This window comes from Mustela lutreola, chromosome 3 (genome assembly GCF_030435805.1).
Source record: "Mustela lutreola isolate mMusLut2 chromosome 3, mMusLut2.pri, whole genome shotgun sequence".
Classification (NCBI taxonomy): domain Eukaryota; kingdom Metazoa; phylum Chordata; class Mammalia; order Carnivora; family Mustelidae; genus Mustela; species Mustela lutreola.
In genome coordinates this window covers 195,635,793-195,654,609 of record NC_081292.1, presented here as the reverse complement: position 1 = coordinate 195,654,609, position 18,817 = coordinate 195,635,793, and positions in this window count along the sequence as shown.

The window sequence follows — 18,817 nt, the reverse complement described above, 5'->3', positions numbered from 1 at the left end:
CTTGCCTCAAACAAGACTTTAATATATGTACTAATGAAATTCCACCACTAAAACATGCAAGAATTGCAAACTTTGGAAAACTTATAGCAATATTTAATGAACAAAACTTCCCTTTCTTAGATAAAGAAAACTTTTTTAAAATTATTATTATTATTATTATTATTATCGATTTGGGTAGAAGTAGTCTTGCCTTATGGAGTCTGTCTGTCCCCTTATCTAGTGACCAGTAAGATATTTGATGATGGCTTGACCCCAAATGCAAAGACTGAAATTATTAGACTGAATGTGAGAGCTGAGCTAATTCAGAGACAAAGTCACCAGGGACTATGGGAAGAGTTGTGAGCGAACAAGTAAAGAAAGACTTCTGTGAAGGCTATCAAACAAGAGGAGAGCTGGCCTGGGAGTGTGCCTTCAGCTAGGAGAAGACAGCTGTGCCCTCCCTGTAGAGAAGGTCAAATGGAACTTGGGCCAAGGCAACTAGCATTTTTGAGCAAATCTATCAGCTCAGTGCTTTTTAGTTGTTATCTCCTTTAATCACAACCTTATGTGGTGACCGACACAGCTACTCCTGTCTTCATTTCAGATGGGATAGCTTAAGGCTCAAATCAAAGATCTAAGGTATCTTGCTAAGGTCAGGTCAATGGTAGAAGTAAAATATGAACCCACTTTTTTCCCCCCCAATCTAAAGCATTGGGTATTTCCATAATACACAGTCTCTTCTTTAGCTGATGACAAGAGACAGGGCAGACTGAAGAGAAAATACAACATTTTAATATCCAAAGGAGAAAGATTGCAGTTAAAATGGACTGGCCTCACGTGTTGGCAGCCTGAAAATATTCAAAAGTGGTGATGCCTTATGTAACATTTAGTTCCTAAATTTGACTAACATAGATATTGTGTCTACGTACCAAGAGCTTTCTACCTGTGCATAACATTTTTAACATTTACAAATCACCAAAAACTTTTATAGTGTCTATAATGTGCAAAGTATCTATAAATTATTGGGCCAGGGTTGGAGCAAGGATTCCAAGAAACATTTCCCACTGTCAAGAAGTTGGGAAAGGAAGCAGAGAGACAGGACAGGTAACAAGTGGATAACATGAGCCATAAGGGTGGAACAGACCAGGGCTATTGGAATACAGATACAAGGAGGGTGGCAGCACCGTGCTTTAGCTAAGGGAGATTTTAAGGGGACAGTTTAAAGAAAGGATATAAAAATGAGAAAGGTGTGGTTCAGCAGTTCTCCAAGTATTGGTCAGAAGATCCCTAGGGTGGGTAAGGAGAGTCTTTTTGTTTTTGTTTTTGTTTTTTAAATTTTTATTTATTTTTTAAATTTCTTTTCAGTGTTCCAGAATTCAATGTTTATGTACCATACCCAGTGCCCCATGCAATACGTGCCCTCCATAATACCCACCACCAGGCTCAGCCAACCTCTCTCTCCGTGCCCCTCCAAAACCCTCAGATTGTTTTTCAGAGTTCATAGTCTCTCATGGTTCCTCTCCCCCTCTGATTTCCCCCAACTCCCTTCTCCTCTCCATCTCCCCATTAAGTCAAGTAGAGAGAGTCAATTATCATATGGTTTCGCTTATTTGTGGAGCATAAGGAATAACACGGAGGACATGGGGTGAGGAGAGTCTTGAAGATCCTTTCAAGAAGTCTGCATGGCCAAAAGTATTTTGACCAATGCAAGAGCAATGCAAGACTTTGCCTTCTTCACTCTGTTGACCTTTGTGTTGATAATGCAAAAATCACGGTTAAACTGCAGGGGCGCAAAACTGTAGAGGCGGCATATGGATGGTCTTCACTCTTCACAGACTCGCAGCTTAACCAAGCTGCCAATTTCACTTAAGAATATTCTTGATGAAACAACAAAATACTTATATTAACTCTCAACTCTAGAGCATAAATCTTTTTAATATGCTGTGTGATAAAGTGGGAAGTACACAAAAAGCACTTCTGCTGTGTTGTGAAGGATGATTATCTTGGAGAAAAGTTGAGTTGCAACCTGAACTAGAAATAGCTGCTTTTTCTTCACAGAACATTTTTTTCCTTGATAAGAAAAAAATGACAAACTATGGCTATTTGGGTCTAGATATTTGGCAGACATTTTCTTGAAAATGAAGTGAAGTGATCCTGTCACTTCAAGGAAAACAACTGGCAGTATCCGTTGCCAAAAATAAAATTAGAGATCTCAAGTAAAAATTGGAATTTTTGGCAAACCATATTCACTACCATAAGCTTGACAGCTTCCCAATACTTGAAGAGTTTTCTGATGAGATAGGTGATGATATTAATGAATGTAATACATGTATACATCATATATAGAATACATGTAAATAAAATAATGAAATGGGCCAACATTTGGAAGATTTGCCTAACTCTACCAATACTTTCCAAATAACTAATGCCTGGTGGTACAAAACCATGAATGGGTAAGCAGTTTATTCAACATGTAAGACATATCAATGGATTTTAATGTAACAGAATATGAAGAGTTTCATGATATGATTTTAGATTTCACATTGTAACCATCTTTGGAAAAAACTACTGCTTGAAGAATTTGGGTATAGCATCAAAAAAGTATAGCTATAATTATCAGAGAAATATCAAAATACTCTTTCCTTTTCTAACTGCATATTTGCATGAAGAAGGATTTTCTTCATATACTTCAACCAAAACAACATATAGCAACAGACTGAATGCAAAAGCAAACAAGAGAATTCCTGTGTCACCTGTTAAGCCAGGCATCAGCAAGGTTAGTACTTTTTTTTCCCCCTCAGTACTTTTTAAAAAATTTTTTTGAAAATACAGTGTTTTTTCATAAAAAATACAATGGTTACATTAATGCGTAGTGAGGTTATTTTACTATTTTAGCTGAGTTTATAAATAAGCAGTTAAGATGTTTTTCTCAGCATCAGTTTCTAATACAATTCATGTCAGTAGATATAACTCACATAAACATGAACTCTTTGGGTTCCTAGTCATTTTTAAGAGTGTAAGGAAGTTTGAAACCAAACAGTTTGAGAGCCACGGGCTTTTGTGTGTCTGTGTGTTTGTGTGTGTGCAAGTGCACTACACGTTTTCTTCTTTTTCAGGTCAAGTTTAGTGAAGTACAACTTGCATCTAGTAAAACGCACCCATTTTTGTGTACAAGGCTTCACAAATGCAGCAGAGTCACGTGCTGCCACCACATTCGAGTTATAGACCATTTCCCTCATCTCACCAAATTCCTTTGTGCTCCTTTGTACTCAGTTTCTTCTACTACCTCAGGCCCTGGCAACCACTAAATTGCTTTTTGTTCCTATAGTTTTATCTTTTCCAGAATGGTTTATAAATGGAATCATACAGTATGTCATCTTTTGAATCAGGTTTCTTTCCCTTGGCATAACGCATTTGAAATGTATTCCCACTATGAGTTTTGTGGATTGTTCCTTTTTATTGCTGAGTAGTAGTTTATTGTATGGACATGCCACAATTTGTTTATCTATTCACCAGTTAATATTAAGGTGGTTTCCATCTTTGGGAAATAATCAATAAACACTGACATCCAAGTTTTTGTGGGAGTGTAAGTTTCCCTTTCATCTTCTTTTTTCTTTTCTTCTTCTTCTTTTAGAGATGGGGGAGGGAAAGAGGGAGAGGGATAGAGAGAGAATCTTAAGCAGGCTCGGCTCCACGCCTGGCGTGGAGCCCAATGCAGGGCTCAATCTCATAATCCTGAGCCCATGACCCAAGATGAATCAAGAGTTGAATGCTCAACCAGTTGAGCCAGCCAGGCACCCCTAACTTTTTTCATTTTGGGGCGTGAATACCTAGGAGTTCAATTTCATAAGATGGTTTGGATATCTGAAGATTCTAAGGGAAGTGTCCTACATAGGGAAAATATAGGCAAGTTACCCTGTTTGTGGAATGGAGCAGTGGGAAAAGATTCTGCAAAGATAGCTAAGATACAGCTTGTGGAGAGCCCTAAGCGCCAAACTTAGGAAATGGCACAATGGTGAAGATGAAAAAGCCTCAGGAGAGAATATATTTCTTATTCTTCTTAAGCAAGCTACTTTCCAAAGACAAAAGATTGGAAGCATAGGTCTTATGGAAATGACTAGGTGATGGGTAAGAAATCTCTTTAAGGACATATCAGACACATGGAATGTCCCTCCTCAGGCCTCTTTGTGTTGCTGACCACGGTCCTGTAGTGCTTGCTCCTCCTCAGCTGTTACCTCCTCTAACCAAGGTGACACTTGGTCTGTGTTGTCATTGCTGCTTAGAGCTGAACAGTTCCTTGCCTGAGAATTAAGAAGCATCAATATTTGGAAGAATTAACACAAATTTGTTTCTATTTTTTAAATGAAATTAACTTTTTAAAATATAAAAACAATTAATAATTATTATAGAATTGTGGAAAATTTAGAGTTAAAAAATTCTTTACCCCAAAAAATCACTATTCACATTTGGGTTATTTTCATCTCTTTTTATCCTTATTTCTGTATAATTGTGATCACATTCTCTGTTTTACTTTGTACTTCATTTCTTCCCTAATATTCTATCATAATCATTTTCTCCTTATTAAACTCTTTATAAAAATTATTTTAATGGCCAGGCGAGATTTCATCATATAGCTCTAAGGTAATTTACTTAGTCATTTTTTTATTATTAAGAAATTGCTTTGTTTCTGTTCATCACCAGTATAAGTAAAGGTATGGTAAACATCGTTTTTTTTTTTTTTTAAGATTTTATTTATTTATTTGACAGACAGAGATCACAAGTAGGCAGAGAGGCAGGCAGAGAGAGAGGAAGGGAAGCAGGCTCCCTGCCAAGCAGAGAGCCCGATGCGGGGCTCGATCCCAGGACCCTGAGATCATGACCTGGGTGGAAGGCAGAGGCTTTTACCCACTGAGCCACCCAGGTGCCCTAGTAAACATCTCTTTTTATAAACATCTTTGTCAACTCAAATTTTTATTTCTTTAAATTTCCAGTAACAAAATCACATGAATACTTTAGAAGCTTAAAAAAAAAAAAAAACTATAAAGAGAAACACCTTGAATTACCCAAGGAAGAGTTTATTTAATTTTTTTTTTCTCTGCCTCTCTCTTTTTCTCCTAAAGTCTAGCCACACCACACACATACCATCTGCTGATGACTTCTTAGGCATGGCAAGAAAGGATCCAAAGGTAATGTAGCTGTAGGTTTAGATACTGAGTATCTAATTCAATTACACAAATATTGGTTGCCTACTGCACTCATGTTATGCATCATACAGCAACTGGCTTCTGATGAGGAGCAGAATGCTGTCAGAGAAGGTCCCATCGCATCCTTACACCAATCTAAATGGCACACAATATTGTTGACTTCACTTTCTAGATGAGGCAGTAGAAGCACAGAGAGATCAACTGACTTGTCCAAGGACATTTAGCTCATGAGAGGCAGAGTCAGGATTTGAACTATGTGGTTCACAGCCCCTTCCCGTTTACAGTACATTGTTCTTCCCCTAAGAACACTTGTAGCTAGGAAGTAAAGGTCCACAACATCTTTTTGTTGTTGTTGTTTTAACATCTTGTATTTTATCTCTTTCCTGTCCATGTTTATGTCCCAAGAGCAGTTCTGGGGAGGAGTAAGATCAAATCGTTCTAGGATTTAAGCTGCTAACCGTGGAAGGTCAGCATCCACCACACCACTGGCATACTTCTATGTAAAGCATTTTTACACAACTCCTGGTCACTGGAAAGTTCTGCTGCTAATACTTATTTGCAATACTTTGAAATGCATTTATATATTTTTTAAAACACATACATAGGAAAGCCACAAAGTCTGAAGTCTAGACAAGAAAGTAAAGAAAACCTGAATTCCTAAGGAAAAAAAAAATTCAGGCTGGACTAGATCGCCATCTCCCAAATGGTATTTCACATAAAAGAATTCTGTAGATCAGCCCAGTTTAGGACATACTGTGTTCTTTTCCTTCCTTTTAGAAACTGATTAAGCACCTTAAGGAATTCAAGGCTCTGAAAAGTCCTGCAGTAAAAGCAACCTTTTTAAATTTAGTTGATCCAGAATTTCCAAGAGTAATATAGGTCCAGAACCTTTTTCTCGGACAACTCCTGTTTGCATTCCACACACTTGGGAAATCAGTGGACTAGACTAACTGGACAGTAATTCTCCTCAGGTTGCTTCTGAGCACAGAAGCCAAGTACCATTAGTTGGTGGGTTCTAAGTGGCTGAGGAGGCTGGTCAGGCTCTGGTGGCTGTCTTTTTTCTCCTTTGTCATGTCTCACTCATGGGAGACAACAGAGCAGTGAAACACGACAATTCCCACCAAACAGGCTAATTCTCACATTCTGATTCTTTCCCCTTATGCTTGTGAAAACTCTGGAGGCAAAGGGAGCTGTGCTTATAAAGCAGAGGAAGGCCCTTCTCCACATTTCATGTAACGCTTGGTTCAAGCGTGTCACTCTTACTGGGAACACCTGCGGCCCGGTCTGCAGCCCAGCATCTCCGCCAGCTGGCCCAGCTGGGCCTCTCTCCCAGCACATGAGCCTTGGTCGGGTAGTGTGATGAAGTTTTGATTCAGCCCCAGAACTGCCTCCTACCCTCCTCCCAGCTGCCTTTGTCTATTGTTTGGATGGAGGTGGTGATTGAATTAACAAAGCTGTTAAAAGCAGAAATGGAACACATGGAAAACGACTCAGAGCCCTAAAAAGCAGCTTCATTTTCTCACCAGTCTGAAGCAAAAATGCGAGCTGCACTTAAGTGGTACCTGGTGATTACAGTATTAGGGGAGCTTTGCTCCTCGATGCCTGTCACTCACTGTGCCTGAAAAGAGGTCTCAACCAGAGCCATTGGAGAGGCTGGGGACTCTGTACAGCCCTGTAATTATGATGCTAATTCCCCAAAGGTCAGAACTCCTTAATCAAACATTAATCAAACCATTTTGTAAATGATAATGATTTTATCCAGGGTGGGGGGTAAAACAGTCAGGGACAGAGCCCTGAGTCCTCTTGAACCAAAATGGATTTTGAGGATAAGTGTTGGTGAAAGCAAATAGCTTTACTCAGGAAGATAAAGATCAGTAGCAGGTTTTTTTGTTTGTTTTTTAAGTTCAGAATAACATCATTCTCGATGACGGTCTCATTTCCTTGAATAACCATGTTAGAGGACCAGTTAGGGGATGGTAGTCCGAATGCGCAGACATGTCTCCCTGCTTACCTTTTCTAATCACATTCCTTTGTAATAATGTTTAAATTTGCAGCCCCCACTTCACTCTATGAAACACTTCCATTTGTGTTGTCTGGTCTGCTCTTAGCAACCTCAAAAGACAGGTTCATCCATTACAGAGATGAGGAGACTGAGACTCAGGGGAGAGTCAGTTACTTGCCTTTAGCTGGTCAGTAGCAGAGGGAAGACAGAAACCTAAATTGATCCAACATGCAAGTTATTTTGCACATGCAATAGCTTCTGGTAGAGTAGATCTTGGATTCTTGGGTTCTTGAGCCATGTGGGGACCTCATATTCAATCATCAGGATTTCCCTCTCACCCCACCCTGCCTGACCCTGCCTCAAATAAGAATTCAGGAGCTGACTTTTAATGGCCAGGGCTCCTAATCTGCAAACTGCCCAGTTACAAATAAATACACAAGCTATACAAACAACCCTGAACCCTCTCCAATTTCTGAGTCTTTAAAAATACATTTAAAACACACACACTTAGGGTTCTTTTCATATTGAAAAGTGTGCGTATTTGCAGATTGGTTGTATGAAAAAGCATAACCTGATTCAACAAAACTTCCACCACTTATGTCTCATTCCAGGTTTGTTAAGGCTTTGAGCCATCTTTAGCCCATATACTGTTTTAAAGCACTGCTGATCAGCTGAGATCGAGCGAATGGTAAATTTCCAGAAGCTCTCATTATGCAACTGGTCTTGGTCATCCTGGCGGGCAAAGTGGTTTTCTTTGTGGTTCTGCATTGTGTGCACTCATCTATAAACTCCAGGCAGAACACGTTGGCAAACAGCCTCCTTTTCCAATCCTCATTTTCTCTCCTTCCTAGGGTGTGAGCTCCCCAAAGTGTGATTAATCCATCTATTGATTGCCTCCTGCCATAGAGGGTGAGCTATGGCTAGCAACCGGTGCCAGGCCATCTATGTGACCAGACTACTAAGACAGGGTGAGAGCAGACAAGGGCTAGTGGGCTTTCCAACGCTGCAGTCGGAGGGGGCAACGGGAGCTGTGCTTCCCACAAGTCTTGTGAAATGATCTCTCTCATCAAAATGCAGCTGATTCCTTTTCAAATGAATTATTATGTATATTCCCTTCTATCTCAATTGCTTTCACAAAGGTCTAATAAAGATTTATGAGCAAAAGGAAAGAAGAAGATGAAGGGAAAAAGGAACCAGGCAGAAGCCTCCTGGAAATAGAGCCAAACAAGAATGTGCTGCTTTGATTGAAGCATTCCAGGCAGATAGAATGGATGACCAAAAGTGTGCCAACCAAAGGGATTAGAAGAATAAGAAAGCATTTATCTAATATTCAGAGGCACTATGGTGGGGGAGATAAGGTGAAGATAAGCCAAGGGGATAGGCAAAGCATCTAGAGAGAAAACCTACCTGGAAATGCAAAAAAATAAAATGAAAATTATGGGCACTTCTCAAGGCTAGTCTTTGCTAGCAAATGAGGAAAGAAAATTTGGCCAAACAGGAATCAGAAAAGCTTCCCCCCACCCTCTTCTCTCCTGTCTAAGAGAAAGTCAAGCACACCTATTCTTGGCCCCAGATGCCATATTTTCTTTCATTTTGCTTTATATGTTTAAAAGAACCCTTCATCCACAGTCCTACCACTCTTCATTTCAGCAACTCCTTTCATAAGCAGGAAGTCACCTGGAAATAGACAGCAACTTCCATTTCCTTTGGAATTAATTTCTAAGCCACCAAGCCAAGAAAACAAACAAACTAACAGTTGAAAAGTTGATCCAGTGGCTTAAAACCTGGTGGCCCTTCTGCATTAGGGAAAGTCACAGTATAAATTTGAAGACAGCCAGACCCCCTCATAGTAACTCCATGTCTCTGACTCATGTTAGCTTTTCTGCTTGTCTCTTCCACAGGAACATCTGTAGACATCTGGGAGAGATAGGAAGACTTGATCAAGGACAAAAGAAATGGCCACAGTGTAAAAACTGTCAAGTGAAACAAAGAACAAAAAATTCATTTATAAAAATTTCAGTAAAAACTAGTTAATTCTGATTCATGTAGCATTTCTATGTAGGTTACATATAAAGAATCTAATATTTGTTAGGCCCCTTCTTAAATGTCACTTTCTTGCTAGGGGTTGGTGTTGACAGTGAACAAGGCACAGACCTAGTACTCAAAGAATTTGTAGTTCACCAGGCCATCGGAACAGACCTCAGAGCACCTGGGTGGCTCAGTGTGTTACTCTTGATTTTGGCTCAGGTCATAATCTCAAGGCCCTGGGATCAAGTCCCACAGTCAGCAGGGAATCTTCTTGAGGGTTCTCTCTCCCACCCCCTCTGCCCCTTCCCACCCCAAACCCTGTTCACATTTTCTTTCTCTCTCAAATAAATACATCAATCTTTTAAAAAATTAAAGTACAGAGCCAAAATTCTATAGAAAGGTTTTTAGCTCAGGCAGAGATGGGAGTCTAAGCTAGTCATCAAATCCAATCTTGGTGACTCTTATTTAAGATTCCTGGAAGAAATGACACATGAACTGGAACCTAAAGGATGCACAGGAGTTTGCCATACTGAAAAAAAGGTAGATGAAGAGAAGGCAGAGAGTGGGTAGGTGAGGGAAAGCGTAAGATTATTCTAGGCAGGAGAACCATCATCACACCAATATGGAAGTGAGAGAGATTAGAGCACATTCAGGTAACACAAACTATTAAATGTGGCTAAAACTTAGTGTGTGAGCAAGACAGTGACAAGTCGCCAGGCTATAGAGTCCAATCAAGCCCGGTAGGAGATGTTAGAGTATTTGGACTTAATTCTGAGGGCAACTGGAGAGCCACAGGTGGATTTAAGGAGGGCTGTGATGTGATCAGGATGGACAGTGTAGGGAATGGGCAGGAAAGGGGGAATACTGGAAGCAGGGACAAGTTGGGAGAGGATGGCTAATAAGATCAGTAGCTTGACCTCAGGTGCTGGCAATGGGGCTGTGGGGTGAGGGAAAAGGAGGAAACATATATGCTGAGAATCTATCTAGAGAATATATATCTAATTATAAATGGGTTCCTGGAAGGGCCCAATACTTCTTAGATGTCCAACACACTGTTAACAACAACAACAACAAATGTGTTAAATGAACTCTTGCTCTTTCCAGTGACTTCCAGGAGGTAGAGAACTCCAGAACACAAGAAAACAATAGATTGCTATGTTCATATTCTATTTAAAGAATAGCCAGAATTAAAAAAGTAAAGTTCTGTCAAATGCAAAAGGAAAATGGAGTCATAATCCACATGTGAAAAACTGGCCAGACTAGAGTGTCCCAAAGTCACTTCAGCAGTGTTGGTCTCCCAACCACCAGCCAAGGAAGGCAAAGTTACATGTGCTTGGAGATGAGCAGATCATTTCCCACAAAACCAATGTTTCAGTGTTTTGCTTGGCACCAAAATCAAATTGGACTAGAGAAGACTGTGGTTTGGAAATAGGCTGAGATATAATAAATGAAACAGTCTGTAGAAATGCCAGTGTTTCCAAATACGGAGCACAGTCTTGATAGAAATATTATTTCTTAGTGTCTTTATTAATAAATTGAAAAGAAGGATTCTCTTATTGATGCAAATCACAGATGCTTCTATATTAGGCAGCATTGTCAACACCCAACAGATCACAATGTCCCCAAAGAGGTTAGAAATGAGGGGCAGGAAATAATAAAACAAGGTTAAATTTGGCTGGATGGAAACTACATCTGGGGAAAGATAATTCAAAAAGCAGATATTCATTGGACCAAAGAAATCTGGACCACACTGGTGCCAAAGGAGACCCAGGTGCTATACCGGATGGCAGATGAGGTGGGAATTTAAAATATGGTAGGCCAGCCCAAAGCCCATTTGGTCCTGGCCTGCCTCATCTGATAACACTGATAAACATCAGTCGGCCTCAGCCTCCCATGTTTGCAGGCCATTCACAAAGGAAATTTAAGTCATTCACTGCCTTTGTTTCAGTTACAGAGATTTAAAAAAAAATCATCTACTAGAACTATAAGGCCTCTACCATTATGTCAAGTTCCTGGTCAACGCTTTTTAGTTGAAGAAATAAAGCCATGATGATTTGCATACAGAAGCTTTCTTCACAGCAACTCAAGATGTGCAGCAAGTACTCTTTCATTATTCTCCCATTGTTGTCTCTTTGCAACAGTCTTTCAGGTAAGTGGCTAGGCAGTCATATGGTCTAGCTCTGTTTTACTTATTAAGCAGCTGAGGCATGGCTGCCAAGGGCATTCAAGATTGCCAGTCATTGGTCTCTCTGTCTGGTGCTTTGTCCATTACAAGGACATGGTTTTTTTTTCCTAAATAATTTATGATTTTGAGAAATTTTAAATTGAAATGGAGAATCATCATCCCAGTGTCACCACAGGTCTAAGGGACATTATTGAAACGATTCAATGGATAGTTGAAGTATGTGGCTGAAGGCACAAAACTTTTAAAATTAACTGATACATAAAGAAATATCAAGTAGTCTTTATGATAAAATTCAGAACTTTCTTGGATACTCCATGGTTTAAGCTTCATTATTAATCAACCTTGAATTATAAAAGGAAGCATGGATAGGATATGACCATAATAATTTCAAAGATTTAAGGTTTATATCAAGTCTAGTTTGAAACTTGACATAAAAAGAAGTAGGAAATGGAAGTAAACACTATGATTGCAAGGAAGATTATTTGATTATTTCCTCAATTTGCTTTTATTACTTATCATTCACATTCAGAGAATGTAAGTGCTCTTAGAGCAAAAATATATGATTTCACCCAACTGTCATGGCTCAGTATTAAACAAACCCATTGGCCATGTATATATTTGGGCAGAGTTACAGGGCCATTAATGATGTGTATGCTCAGAAGCTCTTCCCAGAACTAAAATTGCATTTTGACCTCGACTGGAATCTGGGTTTCAGAGCTTTGTTTGTAGTCAGCTTCATTTCAATCATATCATCTGAGTAACAACTCATTACTGCGATTCAAGGAAGGGGTAGTTTGTGGCTTGGGTTTTAGTAAAGGATAGTACATTTTATAGTGTATATAATTTGGAACATATCTGTGTTCAGCCCATATGTGGAAATCTGCCTGTGTGCTTATTATTATGCTTATCTGCAAATGACCAGATGGCCTTGCCCAAATGTAGAGAACCATTTAGTGCCATTTTAAACCATTAAGGCTATTAGCTCTGACTTGAGATAATCCTTTGCCCAAAGGGAACTAGTTTTGCTGTCCTTCAAAGTCATCAAATGTAATTAAATGCCATATTGTGGAGTAGGCATTAATGGATTAAGGAGACAGCATAGTCAACCAGTCCTGAGTCAACCAGAGCAGAAGGAATATAGGAATGGATCAGAAAGATGATGTATTAGGTAAGGTACTGGATGAGCTGCTATAACAAAGAATCCCCAAAATACAATGACTCAGAAAAGATCATTCATTTCCCTTTTAGACAAAAAAACAGAGGTCGGTAGCTCTAAGATAGGCAGGTACCAATTGCCTACCACTGCAAGAACTAACACATGACACTTTGCTTTTCACTCTGCACCTGGAAGAAATCAGTTATGGGTAACTCAGCCTGTCTTGGAAGGGGTCATCAGAATCAGCACTTTTTCAAAGAGTTACCAATGAAGGTGACTGGGCAAAACAGAAAAGCCCAGCATTTTCTCATTATTGCTGCTATTTCCCCTCAAAACCAAGACCTCTTCCACAGTATTTTCACAAGGCTGTTGGCTTGGCTCTTCCCTACTCCTGCCTGGCTCAGAGACCCTGTTCTCCTTCAATATTCCCTCTACTCTCGGCTTCCATCTTCAGAGACAATGTCCTCAATGGGAGCAGATTCTCCAAGCCTTCTTCCTGGATGGTATGACAATGGTGCTTGATGATTTAATCATGCATTTGCCAGGCTGCCTAGGAGACAGCTGGTTAGGGCTAGGATGCAATCTGTGGCTATGGGACAGAGCCAAGTAAACTGGGGTTGAACCTATGACCTTGGCCTTCTGGGAATGAACTCTAAGTCAATTGCACTGTCTACATGTAAGGCAAGACTGTTGTGTATGATAATAGTAATAATAGGACACATTTGCATTTATGGAGCACTTACTATAGGTCAGGCTCATGTCCAGTGCCTTTAAGGGGACGATCCCCTAAAAGTGTCTCAATTTCCTGTGAAATAAGGATTTCTACCATCATTTCCATTTTCTGTGTGAGGGAATAGAAACTGAGAAAGTCTAAGTAACTTGCCTAGGGCACATAGCTAAGAAGTAGTGAAAACAGGATTTAAACCCAGGCAATTTGATTCCAGAGTTCATACTAATCCTGTGAGATTCCACATACTGAAGACAGAACACAGACACAAAGAAGTTGTGTCCTCTGAATATACTAGCTAGCTAGTATAAGCCTCCTGATTGTCAATCTAAGACTCTTCTTCTGACTTGGGATTTTTGAATTTGTAAGTTATGGCATCATTGTTTTTAATATGCCAGAATCCCATCTTTTGTGCTAGATGATGACAGTCCCAGAAGGAAGAGGCTGATACTAAAGATGCCTATACCGACCACGTTCCAAGAAATATTTTATCAAAACCTGGGCTGCCAAAGAGCAAATATTCAATCATTGTTGCATTACTTATACACTGCTAGTAGAATTATAAATTGGTACCACTTCCTGGAATGTGGCTTGGTAATAATGTATCAAAAGCCTTAACTGGGGGTATGTAGTTGACCCAGGCATTCACTGTGGCAAATTTACCCTGAGGAAATAATTTTGGAGAGAATTAACAATGATGGCATCAACCAAGTATTTTAGTCACACTATTGCTTGTAAAAATGGGAAGTTGAAAATACCCTAACATTCCACTAATAAGGGATTGATTAAATAAATTTGGTTAAACCCTTAGTATAGAATTCTACTTAGCTATTTCAAATGGGAAAGCTATCCACATTTATGTTTGTGATTTGCTGGTAAATTAAAGATGCTTATGATATGTTGATAAATTTAAAAAAGCAATCATCAAATAATCTGGATAATATAGTGTTTTAGTCTCTCAGGGCAACCATAACAAATTGCCTCATACCGGATGACTGAAAACAACTTTATTATCTCACAGTTCTGGAGGCCACAAGCCTAAAATCAGAGTTTCGTCAGTGTTGGTTCCTTCTGGAGACTCAGAGACATGTTCCATGCCTTGATTCTGGTGATTGCCAGCCATCTTGGGCTTTCCTTAGCTTGTAGATGTATCACTCCCATCTCTACCTCCATCTTCACATAGCCTTCTCCTCCATTTGTCTCCATGTCTTCTCCTCTCTGTCACTGGATTTAGGGCCCAGTCTAATCCAGGAGGATCTCATCTCAACACCCTTATTATTTTTTTAAATTGAAGTATAATTAACATATAATCATCTATTAGTTTAAGATGTGTGATGTATTGATTTGACAATTCTATATATTACTCAATGTTCACCATGATATATTATTACAACATTATTACTATGTTCCCTCTGCTATAGTTTTTAACTCTGTGACTTATTTATTTTATGACTGGACATTTGTACCTTATTCCCCTTTGTCTCTTTTGTTCATCCCTCCCCCCTTCCACTGGCAAACCATCAGTTTATTCTCTATATTTAAGAATCTGTTTTGGTATAGATTCTGTGTCTCTTTGGTTAGGTTTATTCCTAGGTATCTTATGGTTTTGGATGCAATTGTAAATGGGATTGACTCCTTAATATCTCTTTCTTCTGTCTTGCTGTTGGTGTAGAGAAATGCAACTGATTTCTGTGCATTGATTTTATATCCTGAGACTACTGAATTCCTGTATAAGTTCTAGCAGTTTTGGAGTGGAGTCTTTTGGGTTTTCCACATATAGTATCATATCATCTGCGAAGATTGAGAATTTGACTTCTTCTTTGCCGATTTGGATGCCTTTAATTTCCTTTTGTTGTCTGATTGCTGAGGCTAGGACCTCTAGTACGATGTTGAATAGCAGTGGTGATAATGGACATCCCTGCCGTGTTCCTGACCTTAGCGGAAAAGCTTTCAGTTTTTCTCCATTGAGAATGATATTTGCGGTGGGTTTTTCATAGATGGCTTTGATGATATTGAGGTATGTGCCCTCTATCCCTACACTTTGAAGAGTTTTGATCAGGAAGGGATGTTGTACTTTGTCAAATGCTTTTTCAGCATCTATTGAGAGTATCATATGGTTCTTGTTCTTTCTTTTATTGATGTGTTGTATCACATTGACTGATTTGCGGATGTTGAACCAACCTTGCAGCCCTGGAATAAATCCCACTTGGTCGTGGTGGATAATCTTTTTAATGTACTGTTGAATCCTATTGGCTAGTATTTTGTTGAGTATTTTCGCATCTGTGTTCATCAAGGATATCGGTCTATAGCTCTCTTTTTTGGTGGGATCCTTGTCTGGTTTTGGGATCAAGGTGATGCTGGCCTCATAAAATGAGTTTGGAAGTTTTCCTTCCATTTCTATTTTTTGGAACAGTTTCAGGAGAATAGGAATTAGTTCTTCTTTAAATGTTTGGTAGAATTCCCCCGGGAAGCCGTCTGGCCCTGGGCTTTTGTTTGTTTGGAGATTTTTAATGACTGTTTCAATCTCCTTACTGGTTATGGGTCTGTTCAGGCTTTCTATTTCTTCCTGGTTCAGTTGTGGTAGTTTATATGTTTCTAGGAATGCATCCATTTCTTCCAGATTGGAAGAATAAATATTGTGAAAATGTCTATGCTACCTAAAGCAATCTACACATTTAATGCAATTCCTAACAAAGTACCATCCATCTTTTTCAAAGAAATGGAACAAATAATGCTAAAATTTATATGGAACCAGAAAAGACCTCGAATAGCCAAAGGGATATTGAAAAAGAAAGCCAACGTTGGTGGCATCACAATTCCGGACTTCAAGCTCTATTACAAAGCTGTCATCATCAAGACAGCATGGTACTGGCACAAAAACAGACACATAGATCAATGGAACAGAATAGAGAGCCCAGAAATAGACCCTCAAATCTATGGTCAACTAATCTTCGACAAAGCAGGAAAGACTGTCCAATGGAAAAAAGACAGCCTCTTCAATAAATGGTGCTGGGAAAATTGGACAGCCACATGCAGAAAAATGAAATTGGACCATTTCCTTACACCACACACAAAAATAGACTCAAAATGGATGAAGGACCTCAATGTACGAAAGGAATCCATCAAAATCCTTGAGGAGAACACAGGCAGCAACCTCTTCGACCTCTGCTGCAGCAACATCTTCCTAGGAACAACGCAAAAGGCAAGGGAAGCAAGGGAAAAAATGAACTACTGGGATTTCATCAAGATCAAAAGCTTTTGCACAGCAAAGGAAACAGTTAACAAAATCTAAAGACAACTGACAGAATGGGAGAAGATATTTGCAAACGACATATCAGATAAAGGACTAGTGTCCAGAATCTATAAAGAACTTAGCAAACTCAACACCCAAAGAACAAATAATCCAATCAAGAAATGGGCAGAGGACATGAACAGACATTTCTGCAAAGAAGACATCCAGATGGCGAACAGGCACATGAAAAAGTGCTCCATATCACTCGGCATCAGGGAAATACAAATCAAAACCACAATGAGATATCACCTCACACCAGTCAGAATGGCTAAAATCAACAAGTCAGGAAATGACAGATGCTGGCGAGGATGCGGAGAAAGGGGAACCCTCCTACACTGTTGGTGGGAATGCAAGCTGGTGCAGCCACTCTGGAAAACAGCATGGAGGTTCCTCAAAATGTTGAAAATAGAACTGCCCTATGACCCAGCAATTGCACTATTGGGTATTTACCCTAAAGATACAAATGTAGTGATCCAAAGGGGCACATGCACCCGAATGTTTATAGCAGCAATGTCCACAATAGCCAAACTATGGAAAGAACCTAGATGTCCATCAACAGATGAATGGATCAAGAAGATGTGGTATATATACACAATGGAATACTATGCAGCCATCAAAAGAAATGAAATCTTGCCATTTGCAACAACATGGATGGAACTAGAGCGTATCATGCTTAGCGAAATAAGTCAAGCAGAGAAAGACAACTATCATATGATCTCCCTGATATGAGGAAGTGGTGATGCAACATGGAGGCTTAAGTGGGTAGAAGAAGAATAAATGAAACAAGATGGGATTGGGAGGGAGACAAACCATAAGTGACTCTTAATCTCACAAAACAAACTGAGGGTTGCCGGGGGGAGGGGGTTTGGGAGAAGGGGTTGGGATTATGGACATTGGGGAGGGCATGTGATTTGGTGAGTGCTGTGAAGTGTGTAAACCTGGTGATTCACAGACCTGTACCCCTGGGGATAAAAATATATGTTTATAAAAAATAAAAAAATTAAAAAAAAAAAAAAGAATCTGTTTTGGGGCGCCTGGTTGGCTCAGTTTAAAGCCTCTGCCTTCGGCTCAGGTCATGATCCCAGGGTCCTGGGATGGAGCCCCACATTGGGCTCTCTGCTTAGCAGGGAGCCTGCTTCCTCTTCCCTCTCTCTCTGCCTGCCTCTCTGCCTACTTGTGATCTCTATCTGTCAAATAAAAGAAATAAAATCTTAAAAAAAAAAAAAAAGAATCTGTTTGTTCATTTGTTTTTGTTTTTTAGATTCCACATGTAAGTGAAATCATACAGTATTTTCCCTCATTTCACTACAAAATATCCTCTATATTCAAGCATGTTGTAGCAAAGGGCAAAATCTCGTTTTTTTGACCGAGTAATATTCCATTGTGTATGTATATAAACACCCATACAAATACATATATACACATCATACCATATCTCTATACCTTCTTTATCTAGTCATCTATCAATGGATATTTAGGTAGTTCCATATTTTGGCTATTGTGAACAATATAATATTGTGAACAATATTGTAAACATAAGGGTGGATATATCTTTTTGAGTTAGTATTTTTGTTTTCTCTGGGTAAATACCCAGTAGTGGAATTACCGGGTCATAAGGTATTTCTAATTTTTTACAGAATCTCCTTACTGCTTTCCACAGTGGCTGCACCAATTTACCTACACTCCTGCTAACAGTGCATGAGGGTTCCCTTTTCTCCACATCCTCACCGAGACTTGTTATTTCTTATCTTTTTTATATTAGCCATTGTGAGTGGTGTGAGTTGATATCTCCTTAAAGTTTTGATTTGCATTTCCCTGATGATAAATGAACAATTCATCCTCATGTTCACTGTATTTCTGCATTTCCCTGATGATAAATGATGTTGAGTATCTTTTCATGTGTCTGTTGGCCATCTGGATGTCTTCTTTGGAAAAATGTCTATTTAGATCTTCTGCCATCTTTAAATTAGATTTGTTTTTTGGTATTGAGTTGTGATACAAGTTCTTTACATATTTCAGACATTAACTTTTTATTGTATACATCATTTGCAAATATCTTCTCCCATTTGCTAGGTTGCCTTTTGGTTTTGTTGATAATTTCCTTTGCTGGGCAAAAGCTTTTTATTTTGGTGTAGTCCCAATAGTTTGTTTTTGCTTTTGTTTCCCTTGCCTGAGGAGTCATGTCCATAAATATGTTGCTAAGGGCGAGGTCCAAGAGATTTCAGCCTATTTTTTCTTTGGGGA